Consider the following 23,409-nt stretch of genomic DNA (forward strand, 5'->3'; position numbering starts at 1 on the left):
GGAAGAAGAAAGGAGATGATCTTCTCTCTAGAAACTCTTAATCAATACCAAAGGCAAGGACTTAAATCTCCATTTTATTGTGCTAGTCTGGTAACCTCCTGTAACTGACTTCCCTCCCCCTCCCAACCTTGGCATTTCTTTAAGGATTAAGCATCTTTTCTTAGGCTAGGAACTGATTGCTGCGCTCACCTGTGACCGCCCACCTCCAGACAATCAACTTGCCTCCTGCTACGCCCACCGAGACAGCAGACCACTACCTGCTGTGTCCATCAAGCACTGTGCTGACGGGGCAATCTTGTGACTATTGTGGGAGGGACATTTCAATCACATGTGAAACACCCTGTTTGGGGGTATATAACCACTATGTGCACCCCACTTCTTTGGTGCCCTTTCTTCCTTCAGGAAGAAAGGCCCCGGGCCATGGTTCCTCATAAATCTTTAATTTTCTCATGTGAGTCTAATTCGTTCTCCGGCCAGACGAACCCCCATTTGGGAAGAGGGAATGTCTTCCTCCCCTACACTAGCAAGAAGGAAGATGGCTGACTCTTGTCCAAAATAACCATCTCCCAGAACAGAGACTACAGGTGAGTTATATACGGGGCTGGTCTCCAGGAGGGGGAGGTGGCTGGGCCCTGGGTGGGGCAGACATCTGGTCCCAGTTCCTGAGAGTCCTTTGTTTCTCCGGATTTGCAGCAGAGAGTGGAGCAACTGCCCTATACTCTGCTCTTTCAGTTGTCATTGATGATGGCTATCAGCATGGCTCTCTGCCCAGAGGTCATGACATTCCCAGAGAGCTCAAAAGAACAAAGTTATCTTAAAGCCACTGGGAGGGGCCACCAAATCTACAGAGCACATCTGGGCTAGTGAGTCAGAGGTCCGTTCAAGTTACAATATGGTTTCTTTTCTACAATATGGCTTCCCTCATGTCAACCTTGTGTTGAGCCGGTATTAGAGACATGGTGTATTTAAAGGATTGGAAAACACATGCTGATGGGCTGAACCCAAAACGGAAAGGACCTTATCAAGTCGTTCATTTTTTTTAACATTTTGTTTTTTACAATTTTACTTTTCCTTTCTCTCCCCCAAGTCCCCTGGCACATAGTTGTACATGTTTACTTGTGGGTCCTTCTAGTTGTGGCATGTGGGACGCCACCTCAGCATGGCATGACGAGCAGTGCCATGTGCACACCCAGGATCCAAACTGGCGAAACCCTGAGCCGTCAAAGCAGAGAGCACGAACTCAACCCCTCGGCTGCCAGCAGGCCCCTCAAGTCATTCTAAGGACCCTCACAGCTGTCAAGTTAAAAGACCATACTTCTTGGACTCATGTTTCCCAATATGACTTCTTTATAGGACAAAGCTGATCCAGATCCTGCTGTTGAACCGGACTACTCTTGTGAACAAACCGGTGATTTAGAACTACTTTTTAGAACAAAACGAGCCCTATCTTGATTATTTTCCTCTGTTGATGAAAATAATCCATAACCAATCTGTAAATGAAAATTTGGGTGAGTTTATTCTGAGCTGAACTCTGAGGACCATGGCCCGGGGACTTTCTTCCCAAAGGAAGAAAGGGCACTGAAGAAGTGGGGTGCACAGAGTGGTTATATCCCCCCAAACAGGGTGTTTCACATATGATTGAAATGTCCCTCCCACAATAGTCACAAGATTGCCCTGTCAGCACAGCACTTGATGGACACAGCAGGTAGTGCGTCTGCTGTCTCAGCGGCCGTAGCAGGAGGCAAGTCTGTTGTCTGGAGCTGGGTGGTCACAGGTGAGCACAGCAATCAGTTCCTAGCCTAAGGAAAGATGCTTAATCCTTAATGAGACGCCAACGTTGGGAGGGGGAGGGAAGTTGCACCTTTATCTCAAGGGCCTTTGCTCTTGCCATGGGGAATATCTAAAGCAGATATACAATGCATGCTCAACAGCCAGGTCAGGCCCTTTTGGAAAGACAAGGTCAGGCCGAATTAGGTTTACACAAAATGGCTTCCTCATATTCTCCAATATATCCTATTGCTTGCCATTTTTATTTGTCACCTCTTATCTCCTTTTGTAATGACAGACAATTCTTTTTAAAAATGGGCTCAACATTATGCTGAGCTCCATAACAAAACCACGTGTTGGGTTTGCAGACCCTTGCCTCTGACTAGGGCTTCCGGGCTCCCCTGGTGGGTCACTCCCCTCCAGGGCACTGACTGGCGTGCAATGCTTCCCTTTACTACACCAGGTATTTCTAGCTCTTCTCTTCTACAAGATTCAGCTGTTACTAATCATAATGTCTCCTTGTGGCCATCCGTCTCTGTCACCTGGGAGTTCCCTGGCCACAATCAAACCTTTTCCTTCAACTCTATTGCCCACATACTAACTAGACTCGCCTGGTCCCAGGGGGATCATAGACGAATTCCTAAGGTAAAGCCCCCACCCATTGATACACAGGATGGACTATAGCAAACTTGGGATGAATATACTTGGCTCACACCTACTAGTGGTCACCTCAGTCAAAAGGCCACTCTATGTTGGGAACAAACCAATCACACTTGTGATACTCCATGTAATAGCACCCGACCTATGGGACAAATGCCCCGTTATGTGTGTTCTCATATCATAGCCTTAAAAAATACTGATTGATCTGGGACTGACTGGGACAGATGGCCCAGCACACATTGGCTAGCCCCTAACGGCACTCGGTGGTTATGTGGCTCCAACTTATGGCCTTGGCTGCCTCCTGGATGGACTGGACGATGCACCCTAGGCTTTGTCTGGATGCAAGGAAGAACTCCATTTACTATATCTCCCCTGCTGACCTACCCACCCTGCAACAGCGCTGGACCCGCTCTGGCTTCCACTGGGATGACCACCTTGCCTCAATTTTCCTTCCCCAATTAGGAATCGAAAGTGTCATCCGGCACATGGAAGCCCTAAACAAATTTACCACGAAGGCATTGAATGATACACAACATAGCCTTCTGCTGCTGGATTTAGAAGTATCCCAAATGCGTAAGGGGGTTCTGCAAAACCAGATGGCACTGGGGGGCACTTATGCCACTATAGAAACTAAATGTTGTGTCTGTATTCCTGAATACCATCAAAATATCTCTGGCCTCCTATCTGATATGAGCCACCAAATTAAATCCATGCCCGACCCCACCCTCATTGGTTGGACTCCTGGTCAGGTCCAGGCCCCTGGACTACTATCAAAGCCTTATTCACTGGGCTGATCATACTGCTTGTATTTCTTATCATAATTTGTCATCTATTTCATTGTTTGTCTTGCGCATGTCAACAAAATTTTGCCTCCTGAAGCACTTCTCATCAAATGATTCTCCCGTCTCCAGAGGATCTGCATACCTTGTCTGCCTTAGACTCCATGGGCACAACCTTCCGGTCCACTGAACTTCCTGCCTGAACCCCTGTGGCCCCATTTAGGGACAGCTCTGCGATCACGTACAGCTGGAAGTAGTCACAGAAGACTGACCACCCTCCATGTCCCCAAAGGATTTCAGGGCCTAATGGATTCAAGGGGATTTTGTGATGTGGATCAAGGCTCCCCAGGGAGAGAAGCCCAAGGCATCCTGGCCCACACGCCAATTGAAACGAGCCTCTGGGAAGTATAGGGCGTCCTGACCTCATTCATATCTAACGTTATACGACCACACGATAACCAGACCCCACCTGCACTGACACCATTTTAACAGCTTTTTAAACATGATGTTTCCTTTGTCTAGTAAAAAACAACGCACTTGCCTGTGCCTTATAAATTTATCCCTATCCTCAACCCATTGCAGCTCTTCCCTGCCCAGGGGCCTGTCCCCATGGTACTCTCTGGGTAAAAGAGCATGACACCAGATCTTGAGAGTCCCAGAAATCTCCCTGACTCCTGGGCTCACTGAGCTCGCATCAAATGTGATGCCTGGAGCCTGTCTCGCCTGGAGCCCACATCCCTGAGCCCCTCCTCACCGCCCCCTTTCCCTACACAGCTGCCTCGAGATTCCGTAATCCTTGAAGAGGAATCTTTGAGACTTAGTGACCCGTCTTCCGAATAGCCCCCTAATCTAATCTAACTAAACTTCCTTTCTCCATCTAACTCATTGGGATTAATTGGCTCAGATCGCGGAGAGCAGAGCGAGCCCGTTGCTCAGTATCAGGTAGGGGGCGGGTGTCCCAGCGTCAGCGGTCACACAGGTAATCCGAGCGCGACCCAGGCTCGTATGTGGTGACATCACTGTTGCGCGTCTGTTTTTAAAGGGCACCGATCCACGGTGACTCCTCCCCGACGGCGTCTGACCCCGGAGCTCACCAGGCCCCCTGTCCCAGCTCCAGATGGGGGTACTCCAGGGAAACTGAGTCAGGACTTCCCGGTCCAACATAAGGACGAGCTGCAGGATGACGCCAGGTCCGCCAGCCGGCAGCGGCTTCTGCTCGAAGCCCACGACCACAGCGGGCGGTCCCAGTCCGGGGAGGAAGCCGGGCAGGAAGCCGCTGAGGCCGAAGGCCCGCGCTTCCGCCCGGCCCTGCCACGTGACCGGCGCCAGCGCCTGTCAGGCACGCCCTGGATTGTAACGCTGTCCAATCAGGGAGGACGGGGGCGGGACCATAGGGGAGCGCTGCCGCGACCCGGGAGCGGCTCCATCAAGTGACAGGGGCGGGTCTTGGACATCTGTCCATTCAGGACCCGGTGCGTGCCAGAACCCTGTCCAATCAGAGTGCGTGGCAGAATGAGTGACGAAGATACCATCCAATCACCACACAGGAGCCTGCAGCTGCGTCCATAAGAGACGCGGGCGGGGGCGCTCGCATCCTTTTGGAAGTCACTGTGGTCCCGCTGCATCCCCGTGCGCACCGGCCCCGCGCGGCCCGAGAAGTCCCGTCTCCGTCGCTCTCACCTGCCGGGGCCGCGGGGCCGCGAGGAGGACGCCCGGAGGGTCCGGAGCGGGCGGTGATGGTGAGTGCGCGGGCCGTGCGGAGACCGGGAGGGGCTGGTTGGAACCGGCGGGAACTGGCTGGAAGCGGCCACGGGCCCGGGTCTCCCTGCGTCCCCCGGGGTCGCGCTCAAGTACCCAAACTTGGGTGCGGGTTGCGTCCTGGCGTCTTGTCCCAGCCCCGCGTGGGGGTCCTGGTCCCACCTGAGTCCCCACTGTGGGCGCAAACAATCCGTAAGGGATCCGTAGATCAAAGCTGGGGTGAGTTTGTCACCCAGATCTGAGGACCGGCCTGGGGCCCTGCGTCCCCACGAAGGACGGACACCAAAGAAGTGAGTGTGCACAGTGGTCATATACGTCAGAGAGCAGGTGTCACAGATGATCGGAATGTCCCTTTTACAGCGGTCACCAGGTCGCCCAGCCGGCAGAGCGATCGCACAGCAGGGAGCAGGTCTGTGGTCTCCAGCTGGGGGGTCGCAGGGCGGGCGCAGCAAGCAGTTCCTGGCCTGGGGAGAGACGCTTATCCGAGGGGGAGGTTACATCTTCCTTCATCTTCAAGGGCATTGTTCTCGTCTCTGGACGGAGAAGATGGTGAGGGCAGAAATACAGGGCGTGCTCCGTGGGCACGGCAGGCGCTTTGGGAAACAAGGTGAGGCCGAATTAGTTTTACAAGTAGCTTCCTCGTGTCCGCCAGTATAGCCTACTGCTCCCCACTTATTTATCACCGCCCTGGTCGTGGGGTGGATCCTGACATCTTATCCCAGCTCCTTGTCGGGGGCTCTGGGTCCCAGCCCAGTCCTTGGCTGGGCAGGCGTCAGAGGGGGATGGGTGGACCCCAGCTGGGCAGTCAGGGCCGAGGATCGTGGGGTTCCGTCCGGACTGGGGGCCGGAGACGGTGGGACGGGGCCGAGGGCGGATCTCAGATGCCGCAGCTCGGAACTCACCGGAAAAGGGCTTTTTTCTGCCGGGCAGGAGGGGAGCAGGAAGACGGGTGTCAGGACCCCCGCCCCGTGGTCGCGCAGCTCGGGCTCGGGTCCAGGCCCGTCCGCATCTCAGCGCTCGTTCCGACCGGCGGGGGTCGGGCCTGCGGGGCGCGCGGAGGCCTAGAGCGTCTGGGAAGGAGGGGCGATGGTGCGCAGGGGTCAGGCGGTGGAGACGAAGCATCCGAGCTCAGTGAGCACACTTTCCTGCCGGAGAGGGACCGCAGGGGCGGGAGGAGGGACGCGCCCGGGGCAGGGGCTCCGCGAGAGGGGGCGCTGTGGCCGGAGGACCCGCAGGAGCTGGGCGGCGTTTGTCTGGAGCGGAGAGGAATGGACAGAGCAGGAGGCCGGGTGTGTTGCTGATGGCAGGTCCCCGAGCGCAGCCCGTCCTCGGAGGGGCCGTCTGCGGGCCCGGGCTGCGGGCGGCCCAGGGCGGGGTCTGCGGAGGAGAGGCTGAAGCAGCGTGGCCGACACGCGTTGGTTCTGCTGGTCGGTGGGGACGAGCCGTGGGGCTGCTTCCTGGGGGTCTGTGTAGCTGAGTGTGCCGCGCGCTGAGTGAGTCTGTGAAGGTCACACGTGGGGCGGGCTCCCGGGGGTCCCTGCTGGTGAGAGGGTCTGTGAAAGGAGCGTCTATACGGGGCGGAGCGGGAGCTCGGAGCGGCTCCTCTTTGCTGAGAAGGAGGCCCGGGAGGAGGGGCGCGTCCGCCCTGAGGAGGGAGCCGGGCTGAGCGCAGCTCTAGATTTAACTGCCCTGGTTCCTTGGTGCCCCCTCACTCCTTCCCTGGGAGGGGCCACTCTGGGTACCTCCCCGCGGGTGAGCCCGGCCCCAGCTCACGACCAGGTTGGACCTTCCCTGTGGGAGCAGGTGCTGCTCTTCCTGTGGTTTCCTTGACGGAATCTGCTCCCAGCGTGCTGCCACCCCAACCCCCCCCAACCCCGGGTGACCACCGTCCTGCTTCTTTGTGTTTCTCTTTGTCGCTTTACATCTGTTCTCAGTCACCAAGCAGGGTTCTGTGTGGTTCCGCCTCTGCTGAATTTGCAGGGAGTGAATGTCATCAGGAACACAGCATCCATGTCACACGGAGGGCCTCTCTGTGCTTCCTCAGCCCCAGTCTGTGTCACACGTGCTGGTGGCTGAGGCTCGAGGCACTCTGTTCTCTCATCCATTCCAGTCCTCAGAGGGGCTGTGTTGCCTCTCGTTTATGTTTCCCTTTTCTTGGCAGAGCTGCTGCAGGCATTCTTGTTTTTATCTCCAAGTGCAAATGGATCATAAATGTTTTTCGTGTTGGGGAAGAATGTCAGGGGTGTGGATTATGGGTAAGTTCAAATTCACTAGGAAATGCTGATGGAGGAGTGTTTGGATCTAGTGTCTTACTGTCACACGTGTGTTTATTTCACCTCATTTCCTGCACTTGCAGTTAACCCACGTTGGTCCATCTTGAGTGTGTGGAATGGGATCTCCTTTTGATGCCATATTGTACTGGTTCCCATTGGGGTTGAGCATTTCTTGTGTGGCGTTTTAAACGTATCGGACAGTTAGCCCTTAATGATTATGTAGCTAGTGACTAGTCTTTTTTTTTTTTTCTATCAGTGATTATAGCGTTTAGTTGTTTGCATGTCTATGGTTCATGGTGCTGCTTAGGAAATTTATTATTGGACTCCCACTAGGTTCTTCCCAGATAACATCTCCCTGACACCTGGGTCACCATGGTAACAGAAGCCAGAGTTATTTTTCAGGAACTAAGGCTCGACCCCTATCCGGCTAAGGCCGGTGGAGACCAGCAAACGACCAGTTGGGGCTGCGCAGGTGTCCGATACATGAACTCCTGAAATCAGGGAGCCAAACACTACACCCTCAGGTCATGTTAAGGCCACCGTTTGGTGACCGTGCGTCCTATGAGGAGCCATGAGGATTCCCTACGTTTGCGCAGATCGTCAATTACCTGCCTTCTCCTTACCTCCCATCGCCTGTCTCCACACTTCAGACCACCCCACCCCTCCATAAATATCCTTAGTCCCCATTTTTGGGGGGCAGACTTGAGATTTGTTCTCCCTTCTTTCTTGGCCGCCTTGTGAATAAACCCTTTGCCGCAAACTCCTCTTGTGATTGGCTTTTCGTGCAATGGGCAAAACGAACTTGGTTTGTTAACTTCATCGTCTGTCAGATAGTTTTCAGTTATTTTCTCACCTTTAATTCATTTGTGTGTTTACTGCTTTCTCATGTTTTCTTTACATGGTCTGGACAGTCATCCTTTTTCATGTCTGGGTATTGCAGATATTTTCTCCCAGATCATGGTTTATTGTTTCTGTCTCGTCTACACTTTGACGGACACATCCTAGTTTAATAGACTTGAATTTCCCGCTCTCTTCCTTTGTAGCTGACTCTTTTCTCGAATAGGAAAACTCTCCCAGCTCTCAAGTCATAAACACGTTTGCCTGTGGCTTCTCCAAGTGTTCTGTTGTCGTGTCTCACAGTTAGATCTGCAGTGAGCTGGTCATTGTCCGTGAGGCTGATAAGGACATCAGTCCCTTATTCTTCTGTAGATGCCAGTTGTCCCTGCCCCACGTGTCACAGAGCCTCCATCCCACTCTTGCCCGGCAGCGCTGCTCTGGGGCAGGTCCACGTGCCCACCTTGGGGGCCTGTTTCAGGGGGTCCGTTTTCTCCATTGGTGTCCCTGTCCCTCCCTCTGGTGATGCCATCCTGTCCTAATCACTACAGTTTAACAAGTTTTAATGTCTGTCAGGGAAAATCCCACCACCTTGTTTACAGAAAATGTCAGATTTTCTTAGGAATTTGTTTTACATTTCCATTTTTAGAAGTAGTTTTTCTTAAGTTCAAACAAAACAGAAACAAACCCAAGACAAACCTGGTTGACCATTTAATGGAGTTTCCTTAAAACTCGTGAGCAGTTGAGAGAGCTGCCATCACGCTCTCCTTTCTGCGGACGTGTGAGGTCTCTGCATTTGTTGCGCTCCACTCTGGTGTCACCTAGTAACACTTTGACAGATTTCCAGTAAGTCATTTTTCATCCCACATTATATGTATTTTAGGAATGAAATAAAATTAGTTGTAATAGCAATCAGCTTAAAAATTCTATGTTAACAAAGTCTATCTTAAAAATGTACTCTTCAACTGCTTGTTTCTATTGATTCAAAATACATGTGATTTTTTTTTTATGACTTTGAATTCTGGAAACAAACATCTGATTCTATGATTATCTTCTTATTATTTTCGAGTGTGACGTGCACAACTATTATGCTATGAATAAAGGGAAAGTTTTTCTTTCGTTACAGCGTTTTCTTGTCAGGAAAAGGGCACCATTAGTTTCCTCGATTAATGATTTAAAAACTAGCCTGTACTGCATTTCAGCACTGCAGAGGTTTCTCTGTCTGTCATTACAGAGAGCTCATAGTGAGGAACACATTTGCTTATTGCTGGGTCCCTCCCTCAGGAGCTTCCAAGATGGAAACTGAAATTGGCCCCATACGTACAGGGCAGGCAAAGACCTAAGAAAGGGCCAGGACACTCCAGATTTTAGGTGGCAGTTTTAATGAGCATGGAAACTTACGAGGCTTGTCTTATGCAGCCCAAAGATGAGTAGTTTCTGCTCCCACCCACCAGATCTGAAAAGTTTCTCTAGGTGCCTTAACCAGGTTCGATCATGTCCACAGTCCAGATGGTCTCAACACTGACTCACTCTCTCAAGGCTGTGACCTTGGGGCAGCTTCTGGGAGTTGGGAAGGCAAGCGGAACCCACATTCCAAGCATAGTGATAGGGCAGGCAGCCTCCAGAGGCCCGGATTTATCTCCAGGGTCAATGCCCCATCATGTCTTGTGTTGACCTCTGCAAGAGATACTTGAAAACACTGAAAAGATGCAAGACTTTCAATGTGGTTTTATGTTAAACCATTTACAAGACCTTAGTTATCAAACCTGAGCAACTAAAAAGATAGAAGATTAAGAGGAATTTATTTTGTTTTTTCTTTATTTGTATAAAGTATTTTAAAACGAGTTTCTTAAACTCATTCTCTCCCCCAATATTAAGGTGACAAATTAAAGCATCTTTTCCTGCCATTGTGGTGCGTGCAGCAGACAGCCATGTTTCCAGTAGGAACCAGCACTTTCCTCAAGTGCATTGGGCGGGTTTGTTTTTATATTCTCCTCCTCCACATGCGAGTGAGGGAGCTTATGACCACACATCTTGTCCCCACCAAGAGACACGTATAAACACATAAATGTTTACTAAGGTGGAGGTGGTCACCTTTGAAAAATAAAAAGTAACTAAAAAGCAGGTTTTCTGTAAAGTTGCAGTACTGGTATTTAAATTTCGCTGAGACATTTTCTGCTATAGGAATAAAGAGAAAGACAAGATGAAGCCTTGATTTAGGATGAGAGTACATTATTATGGGTCGTGTGTTGGAATAATCATTCACTCAATATTTCGCTCCATTGGGATGAGAGTTTGAAAAGGGCTTCATACACCTTTAGAATTCATCACATACACTAGAATAAGGTCTTATAAGTTAACGCTGATTATTACTCATACTTGTCCATTTTGAGAGCTCAGCAGCCTTCATGAAGTACACACACACACATGTTCACCTGTTATGAGGCAGGTTTGTGAAAATAATTTCATACACCACATCTCTCCATGAACTGTCAGCTTACAGCATTTCTTACCTGAGAGATATCCCAAGAATAGTGTTTCATAGAAAGTCCCCTCCCTACTAGGAAACAGTCATGAAGGATTTTGAATCACTTTACTCTTTAAAGGATGTTCTTTCCTCGTCTCCAAGTCCGGGTGCCATTCATTCCCTTTAGAGCCAGTTGTGTTGAAAGGCTTGTGAGATAATAGCAAACATGCATTGTTGTCAGCCCTCAGCGCCTGACACCCTTGGAATTTCCTGGGTGATAGGAGCATCCTTTGTTCTCATGAGGTGACTCTGGCTGGGCTCCTGGAGGAGGATTTGTCACTGGAAAGATGAAGCCATGACTAGAAGCTTGGGATTTTTAGCCCTGCCCCCACTGTCTTGAGAGGGCAGAACGCCTGAGACTGAGTTTAATGATTGATCATGTGTACGTGATGAAGCCTCTGTAAAAGTCCCAATAGTGTGGGGTTTGCAGAGCTCCCGGGTTGGTGAAGAGATGGAGGGGCAGGGAGAGTGGCGGCTGCTATATTCGAATTCTGTGTTCATCATTTTTGGGACCCGCCAGATTGTCTTCCAAAGTGGCTGCACCGTTTACATGCCCGTGAGCAATGGCTGAGCTTCCCCCTTGCTCACGTCCCGCCAGCACTTGCTCCATTTCTGCAGTGAATGAACAGGGCTCTGCTTGTACCCTTGATTTGCATTTCCCTGCTGGCCAAGGGCCAGCCTCTGCTCATGTCTTCTTGGCCATTCTTATTTCTTCTTTGGAGACCAGGCTGCTCACATTTCTTGCCCATTATTTAATTATAGCGTTTCCCTTTATATTGTTGTCTCTTTTTTATTGTTGTGATCTGAGTTCTTTAAGCACGGTGAGAACACGAGCCTCCTACAGGCGTGTGGTTGGCAAACCCCAGCTGCTCCGCTAGGTGAGGTGGCCTGACCTTCTCTGCAGCTGATGCAGCTGGGAGTTTTATCTTTAGATGTCGTAGTGCTCTTTATGCCATGTGTGTGGTGTCATCACGAAGCATTCTAAAGTCATTTAGGTATTTTTTCTCTTGGTTAAAGTCCCATTTGCCTCTATTGCTTTCACATCCTTCAATGACTGTTGTTTGTGTGACCATTTTTCTTGAATTCTGGGGACTTGATTAGTTATTTGAGAGGTCTTCCAGCTTCCCAGAGTCTTCAGCAAACAGGCTCTCCTCTTATCCAGCTGGTGTCCCAGGGCCTGGCTCACACCTCTGCCCACAGTGTCCACCTCATCCTGGGAGGGGTTGTGTCTCTGCCTCTGTTGCCATTTAGGGAGGAGTCCAGGGCCCTCGACACTGTTGCCTCCAAGGAGAGAGTGTTCAGCTCAAGCCGCATTGCTGGTCCCAGGGTTCAGAACATCCTGACGTTCTGGTTCCAGTTCTTGGAGCTGACAAGGACATAACTTTTGATCAAGTCAAGTACCCATTTCCATGTGATCCGAAAGATGATTTCATTTTTCAGTTTTTACCTTATATCAGAGTCTGCTCTGTCTCAGAAAAAAATAAGTCTTAGATTCATGCATGTATGAGTCTATCAATTGTTGTGGTTGCACTTTGCTGCAGCTTTACAAGCACTTACCATCGCTGAGTGTACCGTGTGCCACTTGCTTGTTTATTGTCATTTCCCATGAACATGTGAGTTTAGGAGTCCTAGGAACTGAGTCCAGGTCCCCGGCTGTCACCCTCCCACACCCCTTGGTGCAGACGGGGCCTGGCTGAAGTAGAACGTGTGGGCTGTTTCAGGCCTCGCTGGTCTTTGAGGACGTGGCTGTGAACTTCACCCCGGAGGAGTGGGCTCTGCTGGATGGTGCTCAGAGGAAGCTCTACAGAGACGTGATGCTGGAGACCTGCAGGAACCTGGTCTCCGTGGGTGAGGACGGCTTCACGCCTTCTTAGTCTGTGAGGGAGCAGGTGTTTCTTACACTTGTTCTTTCTTATTGGGGCTATGAAAGGGGAACATGTTTGAAAAAAGAGAGACACAGTCCAAGCCTTCATAGAACCACCTAGAGTCACATAGCTTTTCCACAAAAACAACATTTCATGTATTAAATGGACTTTTTGTTACTTGAACAAAAGTCTAAGATGTCCGAATTTTATAAGCATGAATATCATCTCCAGTGTCACTTTGGGTCAGCTTTATGGTTTCCACCCCTGTGTGTTCCGCTCTGGTTAATACCCAGGTGACATGGTAATCTTGCTACAGTTCACCCCATGCTTATGCATCCTCACTGGCCTTGAAGACCAGAGTATGGGCCTGGCTCATGGACTGTTTGTTGCCCTGCATCATCCTTCATGGTGAGCTCTTCCCTGTGAGCTGTCACCAGCTGCCCTCACCATCTGTCTGCCATGGCAGCTGGGGCAGTGGAGAGAGGATCCATCTGGGGCCTCTGTGTCAGCACCCACTAGAAAGAAACCTTATTTCTGTAAGTGATGGAAAACCTTGGGTTGCCCCAGTAACTTTAGAAGACACACAAAAGCACACAGTGGAGTGAAACCCGGTGAATGTCCTGAGTGTGGGAAGCTTTCTGTTTTCCCTCATCCCTCCAGGAACAGGAGAGAATGCACACTGGGGAGAGACTGCTCTCATGGAGAGCAAGCACCCTCGGGAGGAGCAGGCTCTGGAGGAAGGACTGACGTTTGGACACGTCCCTTAGAAATGGGACTCAGCCACTGTGTGAGAAGGGTCACGTGTAACTTCCCTGGCTTCCCTGCTGACTTTTTGTCCCTCCTGGCCGCCTGGGGAAGACCTTCTGCATCTCTTGTTATACAAGGAGCACGTGGGGATGTGCGTTTGCGCAGTTCCATCCTATTTTGCTTTTATGATCATTCTTATCTCAATGTCACTCTCCATGTGTTTTGCAGTATTTCTTAGTGAACAGACTGCCATTTTGGCTCATTTCCCTTGCTGTTGCCAAAGTGCCAGGTAGCTGAGGTCCTGAGAATTTTTCTTTACTCGCATGTCCGTTCTTCCTCATAAAATTGGTTTACATCTTTGGATCAGTGTATGAAAATAAATCCACATATCGTCTGTTTTCTTTCCTTTATCCCACCATTTCTTTCCCAAGAAATTAAACTATGGCACCAATTGTTGTAGATTGTTGCCCTCAAGTTAAAACCAGTGGATTGAGACTTCAGCAGGGTATATTGGAGAATAAAACAGCCAGCGAAGAGAAAATAGTAAGGTTCATAAGATGTGAGTGCCGGTCTGTTTTTGGCAAAAACTGGACATTTCAGAACATTGGAGATCACCCAGCCCAGGAGAGGCCTGTGAGGTGAGTGGCATTCCCACAGGAGGAAGGGGTCTCAGCAGAGGGTTAGACTCACTTAAAGAAAAAGTAAAATCGTGGCTAAACATTTGTGTCCTGAGACAATTTTCAGAAGATATTTTCATATAAATGTGATGTAGAAATTGAGTGTCTAAAACATAATTCAGTTGCATTTATCAGGTGACACTGTACATAATAAAGACTGAAAGTTATGGCTATATTTGAGGCCTCAGGCAGAGCATTCAGCTTTTCCCCTTTGTACCGAACCAGACAGGGCCAAAGACATTCCTTTTCATTGAAAATGACAAATACATAGTCAAAATTATCATTAATAACTGTCAGTAAGTGATGAGTAAAGAAATCACTTACAATCATCAGTCCCTCACAGTATGCTTCATATTTTGAACAGGAGCCATTTGGTGCAGAGTCTCCGTGGAAGTAATGAAGGTGATGGCTGTGGAGAAACCCTGAACCAGATTACAGACCTTCCAGTGTGTGAGACATATCCGACTGGAGTTAAACCTGGTGAATGCATGAAGTGTGGAAAAGCCCTCAGGGATTGTTCTCTCCTTAAGAATCAGCAAAGACCTCACACTGGACACAAAGCTCATCCATGTGAGGAATGTGGGCGGGCCTGCAGTTGTGTCTCTTGCCTAAGCACTCATGTGGAAACAGACAGTGTAGATAAACCCTGTAAAAGGCGTCAGGATACTGGGAGAGCATCTAAGAGACCTGTGAAGAGGCTCCATAGAAAAAAATCTTTTGAGTGTAAGAAATGTGGACAAGTTTACACTTGCGCCTCATCCTTACAGGAACATGACAGAGGTCACTGTGGAGAGAAAACCCATGCGTGTACAGTTTGTGGGAAATCCTTTATGTATGACTCCTACCTATTACGACATGTGAGAACTCATGCTAGAGACAAACACTACGAATGTAAAGAATGTGGGGAGGCCTTCAGTCGCTTCTCATACTTTCTTGTACATATGCGAAGGCACTTTGGAGGGAAACCCACTGAATGCTGGACTTGTGGGAAAGCCTTCAGTCACGTGGCCTCCCTTCAAGTACATATTAGAACGCACACTGGGGAGAGACCCTATGAGTGTCAGCTGTGTGGGAAAGCTTTCAGTCGTTCGTCCTCCCTGCGAGTACATGTGAGAACACACACTGGTGAGAGACCCCATGAATGTCAGCATTGTGGGAAAGCCTTCTGCTTCCTCTCCTCCCTTCGAAGACATGTGAGGATGCACACTGGAGAGAGACCCTATGTGTGTCAGCACTGTGGGAAAGCTTTCATTTGTTCCTCCTCCTTGCAAGTACATAGGAGAACACACACTGGGGAGAGACCCCACAAGTGTCAGCACTGTGAGAAAGCTTTTGGTCTTCCCTGCTCTTTGCAAGCACATGTGAGAACGCATACTGGGGAGAGACCCTATGAGTGTCAGCACTGTGGGAAAACCTTGAGCTCCCTCTCCTGCCTTCGAGGACATCTGAGGATGCACACTGGGGAGAGACCCTATGAATGTCAGCAGTGTGGGAAAGCCTTTAGACATCGTGCAAACCTTCGAGTGCATGGGAGGACACACAGTGGAGAGAGACCCTATGAATGTCAAGAATGTGGGAAAGTTTACAAGTATTCCAATAACTGGGGAGCACACATGAGGACACACACTGGCAAGACAGGGAATGAATGTCAGCACTGTGGGAAAGCCTTCAAGTATGTCACGTCTCTACAAGTACATGTGAGAACACACACTGGATGGTAACTCTGCATACAAGGACTGAGGGGAAGCCTTCATTCTCCCTTAGAACCTGTTTTAAATGCAAGCAAACACACTGGAGAGACAGGTTAAAAATTGGAAGAATGTGGGAAAACCTTCAAGTGTCGCACTTCATCTATTTTGTACATGGGAACTCAGGGGAGGACAAAAATCCTTTAAATGTTAGAAATGTGATTTTGTCTTTGTGTCTCATCCTTACTTGGGACCCCCAGTGTATTGGTTTCTAGTTCACATTGCTGATATGAAGTCAAGATTAGAATGTCTGTCTATGACCCCACCATCTGTGCTACACATATTTTGTTATCTTGGACTTTAAATAATTGTACTGTTATATGACACTTGTCTATTTTGTGTCACAGTGTCTTTTGGGTCCAGGGATGACAGTGGTTTTTGTTTTTAGGGGTGTTTTTCCATGTGCAACTTGGTATTATTTTGGATGAACTGTGTTTTCTTTCTTTCCATTATGCTCCTGGTATGTGATGATGATGGTATGAGACCTGTATTGTTGAAATTTCTTTTCTGGTCCACTGTTGCAGGGAGTTTTCTGACTTGATATCTACTCTCCCCTGAATTCTTTATTATTGAAAGATGTATCTTCCACTTTTGATTGTTGCTAGTAGATACGTCATCTGTTCCTCACAGAAATTAGTAATTATAGAAAGATCTTGAGAGGACAGTCTCATGGGATTATGTTCAAAATTGGAGTCTGCTCATTCTCCTTGATCTTGGTTGGAAATTTTCATGAAGCCTGGTGTCCAGATGCTTCTATTGAATTGTGCTGTCACCTTGGGGAAGGTGGGAAACCGTGTGTCCCAGAGTCCTTCTGTTTGTGGCTCTGAGTTAAAGTTCACGAGCAGAGGAGGACACATGAGGTTTGGAAAGAAATGAAGAAGCCATGATTCTCAGTTCTCCTGTCCCGTCAGGAGACAAAGGTGCATGGGACCCTAGGGGACCTGCGTCACAGCACACTTTTCTGACTTCTGGCGCTGCCCGTCTGGAACAGCCCCAACCAAACACCATGTTTGACGTCAGTCCCCTCTCAGGCACCAGATCCTGCAGACTTTCCCAGAAGCTCCCCCATTGTGGACCCTCTTTGGTTTGCAGATTCACACAGTTACTTGCAGTTTCATGTAGCTCTGGTGTCCATCAGGTCACTTCTTTAGGTTGTCACACTTAGTTATCTTCTCATTTTTGACACACTTCATCTTCAAGGCTTCTAATTATGTGAATTCTGTGGGGAGCATCTTGTTGTCTAATAGTGGCCCTGTTTCCTGCCTCCACACTGACAAATTTAATTTTGCAGCTGCAAGTGGAGGAAACTTACTTCCTTGGTTGCATAGTTGAGAGCCTGCACTATGCTGCATTTCTTCTTTCTGAATAGTTTCATGATTGAAAGCAGAATTTGTGAACATATTTGGCTGTTTGTGAGAGTTTTCTCTTACATCTGCCTGCTCTGTAAATGATAAATGCACTGTTTACTTTACAGTTTATGTGTGATTACCCCGTGTTTAAGTCTTTCATGTTTTTTTCTGTTCAATGAAAATTGCATTTTCTGTAGAAGATGGTAATCTACATTGTTTCCTCATGAGAGCACATTACCTTTATTTTGAAAACTGTTGTATACTTACAAGTGCTATTCTGTTTTATGTTTCATTAACTGAGAGAATAGGTTAAAATATCCAACTATACATTTTTATTTTTGTAATTATGTCGACTTTTCTGTATATATTCTGGGATAGTAGTACTAAATATGTATACTTCCTGACATTTTTCATTGTGGTGTGTTTTTCTGACCTTCCTACGTAGCTATCAACTTTTTTCATTAAAATGAGTTCTTCATTCCTAATAGTGAAAACGCAAATATTGCTCACTTCAGTGGTCTCCAGCCAGAGATCCCCAGGAGTCAGGCTCCTGCAGATGAGCAGCGTGGGAGGCAGAACTGGACACACATCTTTCCTAGTTCCCTGTGGACAAGTAGAACCACCAGCGTTCTTGGTGAGGTGAGCACTTAGTTGTGGTGGGAATGAGTTAGGAGAGGGAGCTCCAGTTTATAGGCATAACCAACTTGAGTAAAGTCTACTAATTCCTGGAAATGCTGCTTCTAAATGTTTGTTCTCCACAGAGCTCTCAGTGGCTTAACGTGAAAGCAATATCAGAATAGAGACATCTTCTCGGTCGTCTTGTTGCTGGTAGTTGTGCTGAATATCCACGGGCCATTTGCCTACATGACAGATGGGTAATTGATTGCTGATGCTCCTGCCCAGCGATGTTCCCTTGTGTAATTTCCACTGGATGACAAATGGACCATGCTTTCTCTCTTCATTCTGACCACTTACAGTTCTGGTCTGCTCCTGTTGACAGAGGTCAGTTTCTCCCTCTGTGTCAGATGGCCTCCAGGGATCCTTCTCTGGCCCTGGGCATCGATGGATGTCTTGTATTTTGATGGACCTGGTAGGGCTTTATGGGTCAGAGGATGTGTAAGGTGACTAGTCCTCCAGGGACTTGAGAGAGGAAATGGTCAATAAATGTACAGAAAGGTACAGTCTTTCGAGAGAGGATACCTGTACCTAAGGGATTCCAACCAGTGTTAGAATGGACTTTCCTCTGTAGTGTCATCAACTCACCAGGCGATGCCTAGTCATGTGCAGCCACAGAGGCGCAGGAAGACTTAGGAAAACACTACACACAAACCCTAGAGAGACCGTCACTGCAGCCTAAGGAGGGTGACAGCCCTGGACTGCCAGGGTAGGGGTGTGTCTGAGCAGGTTGGGAGCAGAGAGCTTGAGGATCTGTGGGCAAGTGCCTGCACAGCTTACATTAGTGTGGAAAGTAACTCTGTTTTCAGCCTAGAGTGCATGGCATATGAGGGATACTCAATATTTAGCACCAGACAATGAGTACACACTCAGAAAGACAGGCTAGGGTCTCGTCACGATCCTGCATTTCCTTCCCAGCTTGGTGACTTCTGGCAAATCACCTACATTTATAGTTATCTCCTGAGTTAACTCATATAGATGTATAGATAATAAAGTGTCTACCGTCTGGAGTTTCTGAGGAAGAAGTAGATTTATATATGCTAACTCAGCCACTTTATGGAAAACACTTAAAACAGTGCCCCATACATAGAAATATGGATGTCAGTGTTTATTATGTAGTCAATGAGAATGGCAAAGGCAGCCTCAGACACCTGGAAGCTGGCCTGACACTCCCTGCAGGACTGTGGCTTCCTTACATTAAGCAGAAACAATTTCACCAGTTGTCATCAGATGAGGCAAGTCTGTGACAGAGATGGGTCAAGAGAAAAGGAAGAGAACGTTAGAATCATGTCAACAAAAAGTGTAACACTTATGACTCTATTTTAACAAGCGGCTTAAACACTTCCAAAACTATTTTTTGATAATCTTCCCAAAATGAGATGCAAAATGACACATTTTTGACTTGAAACATTACAAAAGATTTACTAGACTCAGGCTTATTTTACATGGTACATTTCATAGGAAACATTGTCAAGTAATAGTAAGCCTTTTGTTGCATTTGCATAGATATATAAATATTCCATAAATTATGTGAAATTGCTAAAAATCTGATAAGTCCTGATGTAACACTGTCTGCCATAACTCTGGTTGTTATCTTAAAATGCTGTCAGAGAAATAACGAGATTTCTGTTAACTGCATTATAATGAGCCATTTTTAAGTCCTTTGTCATTGGTAGTTACTCTGATGCTTCTGCAAAAATGCTTCTTAGAAAGGAAACTCATAAAATGAAACTCCTCAAAGTTGAGGCTCACACTAAAAGGACTGAGCCTGAGCAGCAGGAGAAAGCCCTGGCTGACTTTCACGCAAAGGCAGCAACAGCACAATCCATAAAGATAGTGGCACATGTGGATGAAGTCCTTTCTGCCTCTGCAAAGAACAGCCCCTCGTGGCCAGACTTTTGCCATTGTGATGTGCTTGTAACATGGCAGCAGTCTGCTCCTGAATCAGAGAAATGAAGATGGGAAGTAAATGGCTGTAAATTAAATGAACAGGTGGGGCTCTGCGAAGCTGAAGATGGCCACTTGGTTCTTCCCAGCGACCTGGGAAACCACCATTTTTCAATGTTTGCATTCCATCACCCATGATAGTACATTTAAAGAAACTCTTTCGGCCCCTGGAGGCCTCAGACCTCCACCCACTGAACGCTTGGAGCATCTGCAGCTGGATTTCATACAACTGACACTTAATATGGGTTGCCAACATGTTCTTGTTCCTGGATTATGTTCTCCAGATGGGGTAGAGCCTTCCCCTGCCACCAGGCCGATGCCCTCACAGTGGCAAAAAAACTGTCTGAAAATGTCTTTCCCACGTGGGGTATATCTGCCAGTTTCCGGTGATGGAGCACCCACTTCCCTGGGCAAACCATACGAGCCTTAATGAAAACCTTGAACCCATCTTGCAATTATCACCATCCTTATCCTCCTCAATCATCAGGGAAAGTTGAGAAAACTAACGGGAAAACTGATTCAAGCAGGACAAGTATTAATTCTATGGGATGGCATAAACTGAGGGGATGTGTAATGATTTTTTTTTTTCCCCACAGAATTAAAGAAATCTTTTCTCGGGGCCTGCCCGGTGGTGTAGCGGTAAAGTTCACACGTTGTGCGTCTTGGCAGCGCAGGGTTTGCCCGTCCAAATCCCGGGTGCGGACATGGTACTGCTTGGCATGCCATGCTGTCGTAGGCGTCCCACATAGAAAGTAGAGGAAGATGGGCACGGATGTGAGCTCAGGGCCAGCTTCCTCAGCAAAAGAGGATTACTGGCAGTAGTTAGCTCAGGGCTAATCTTCCTCAAAAAGAAAAGAAAAGAAATCTTTGCTCTTTGGGAAGTTACATTTGTGAATAAAGATAAACCGTTTATGTTCTCTCTACATGATCTCTCCAAAATTCGGAAACTCTCCCTTATGTAAATACTTTAATCAGGCCAAACCTTTAATACAAAGAAGTTAGTTTTATTGTGACTATTTTTGGTAAAACAAAAAGTGGGAGTAATTATAAAGAGAAGAATTATGTTTGCACCTTTTTAGACATTTGAGTCTGGCCCTGTTGCTGGTATTTGAGGTTTTGCTCTATTCCTGCAGACTGGACTCCGGCCTAAGGTATCGCTCTGGGTCTTGCCGACTGTTCGCAGTGCCCCGTTTGGAAAACAAAGTCACCCACAGGAGCTGGTCACCCGCAGAACAATGCCTGTTGGTACATGACCTTCTGCTGATGCCCCATTGTCTCATATGACAGCTACTGTAGGTCTCCAATGTCTTATACTCCAGCCTGTCACCAACAGGTTAAAGGGGCTCTCCCAGATTCCAGTTGAAAGCATCCTGTTGGTCACAGTCTAGAGCCTGGGGACTGGTCATCTGGAAGGTTCCTCAAAGGAAGACGGCCCTCGAGCCCCATTGGAAAGGCCCTCCTGAAGGTCTCCTGACCACTGACTCTGCCTAGAGCTAGAAGGCGCTGAGCCTTGGAGACAATCTCACAGTGAAGAAGTCCCCACCTGGCATCTGGTCCTGTGCACATGCTGAGGCCTCCAAGTCACATGGACCCGGAGGAGAAGCAGCCGACCTCTGATGCTGACAGCCTTCCCAAGATTCAGGACTCGGCAGTATATGTGTACACCCTGCTCTGACCTTATAGCTGATCCTCTTCCTAACAGACCTGTTCTATCACATTGGGAAATTGAGTTGCATGATTATTCAGCATTTTTCCTAAGAAAGTGTCATTCAGTTAGCTGGTGGTCTGGAATATCACTTAACTTCCTTTATGATGATGATTGGAACTTCGCTCTATGTACTTGTATGTAAACTTCCCATGCTACCACTCACTCAGATCTGCTGCAGACTTTCTACAAACACCAAGATGAGAGTCACTCAACATATTGAAATGATAGATCAGGGTTATTTACTTAACTTTCTAGTAACTGGGTGAAATTCCCAGGTGAGGAAACGAAGAGTCATTTCCTGAGCATCTCCTTGTTGCTCAAATTGTGACTGAGCAAGGGCTCCCTACCTACTGCGCACAGAAGCCAATACTGCGGCACCAGCTTTTGAGAAAAGCAGCAGCTTGATTGTGTCATCAACTGGCAAGGAGAAAGGAGGCAGGGCTCAAATCTGGGGCTTGGGGTAAAACGTAAGGGATTAGGGAGGGCAGGCTGGACGCAGGACAAATTCTGATTGGAAGGCCTTTAAGCAAGAGCATTCATGGTAAGCTCTGGAAAGGGGCCTTCACAGTGATCTTCGTGGACAGTGGACCCATCAACTTTGAAAAGGTTCCAACTAGGAAGTTCTGGTCATGTCCTGGTCCTTGGTTCTTTTGGAGGGGGAGGGACTTGAGTGTTTCTAGGTCAAAATCTTCCCCGTCTGCTCGTGACTCCGCTCCAGGACTTGCAGTGTTGGCTCGCTGCCCTTGCGTGATAACTTTGACATTCTGTTATCCATATGATAGGGCCGCTTTGAATGAGTCCCCTGGTTACAAAGTGATTCCTTGGGATAACCATCAGAAAAAAGGGAAAAAAGTTTCTCCCTCATGCGGGTCATGACTTGCTGGGACAGGTCTAGCCCAGCAACACTGGACTAAAACCTATGCTGGACCAGCAGTGCTTTCAGAAAGAAGTCTCCATCGAATGGGTCAAATGTGAAATAGGAAGGAAAACAGGGTCACTTCTGTGGAAGGGCTTTAAAATGGAGCGTGAAGCCGTTAAGGAACGAGTCTCATGCACGTCCTCTTCAGACAGAACATAAACTTTTGAACTGAGTCGAGGTAAATGTTTTGAGAACTCGTCAAGAAAGCGGCAGCTCCTCCCAGTGAGGGCCTACTGCCTCCTTTGAGCTGCCTGAGCCATCAATTAAGATTAGCCAAGACCAGCTTTCTGCCAGCGACTCCAATTAACCTTCTTTGTAATACAAACTTCCATCTTCTGCCTTTATTATTTTGATGAGGAAGATTGGCCCTGAGCTAACATCTGGGACAATCTTCCTCTGTTTCATGTGGGATGCCGCCACAAGATGGTTTGATGAGAGGTGCGAGGTTGGCACCCAGGATCTGAACCTGGGAACCCTGGACCCCAGAATGGGAGCACGTGAGCTTAATCACTGAGCCACCTAATCAGGGCTGGCCCCTCCTCTTTGGTCTTTACGAGCCCCCGCCGCCTCCTCCCCGCAGGACACGATTTGTGTGGCTCCCTCAATCTGTGCGCCCGAAAGGCAGTTCTCTGACCCCAGAGTCACGGCCTCTCTGCGTCTCACTTGGACCCCGTGTAACAGGACTGACCGAGAACCTGACCCGCCATCGACTCCCCGCAGTGAACGCGGCCCTGAGCGTCCTAACGCCTCGCGCTGGACCCGCGGGGGAGGAGCGAGCCTTCCCGGGATGAGGGTGGGCCGGGCGGCGCCCACGGCGGGAGGCGCGAGCATCGTGTCCGGGCTCCTTGGCAGAGCCGCAGGGACGCGGACGCGAGCAACCCGCTGACGGCGCCCCCGCCGCCCCGCGGAGCACCAACCGGACCGACGGCCGGGTTTAGGGTCACGGACTGAACCCCACCGCCCGCGCCACACGGCACCCCCCAGTTCACACGCGCGGCCACGAGGAAACACGCGGGCAGGCGCGCCTGCGCAGACGACGCTGACCCCTCAGCCCCAGGGCCGCAGGCCCCTCCCCCTCCTGCAGCCCCAGGTGGCCCCGCGCTCGTCGCGCCTGTCGCCGTCGGGAGCTGGGACCACGGCGCCCGCGCCGCTCCCTCGCCCGCTGCGCAGCGACAG

The 23,409-nt window shown here is 48.8% G+C and overlaps 1 long non-coding RNA gene across 2 annotated transcripts; it reads left to right on the forward strand.

Moving 5' to 3' along the window:
* The first annotated feature begins 4,789 nt into the window (after positions 1–4,789).
* LOC106847653 (uncharacterized) lies at positions 4,790–17,462 on the forward strand. Of its 2 annotated transcripts, none has more exons than XR_011496095.1 (4): positions 4,790–4,945; positions 12,320–12,475; positions 13,671–13,848; positions 14,252–17,462. It is a non-coding gene; the product is annotated as an uncharacterized lncRNA (long non-coding RNA). The 2 variants fall into 2 exon arrangements; XR_011496094.1 differs by having other exon boundaries at positions 4,792–4,945; positions 12,320–12,446; positions 13,642–13,848.
* The last annotated feature ends 5,947 nt before the right edge of the window (positions 17,463–23,409 follow it).

This window comes from Equus asinus, chromosome 20 (assembly GCF_041296235.1).
Source record: "Equus asinus isolate D_3611 breed Donkey chromosome 20, EquAss-T2T_v2, whole genome shotgun sequence".
In the NCBI taxonomy this organism is placed as follows: domain Eukaryota; kingdom Metazoa; phylum Chordata; class Mammalia; order Perissodactyla; family Equidae; genus Equus; species Equus asinus.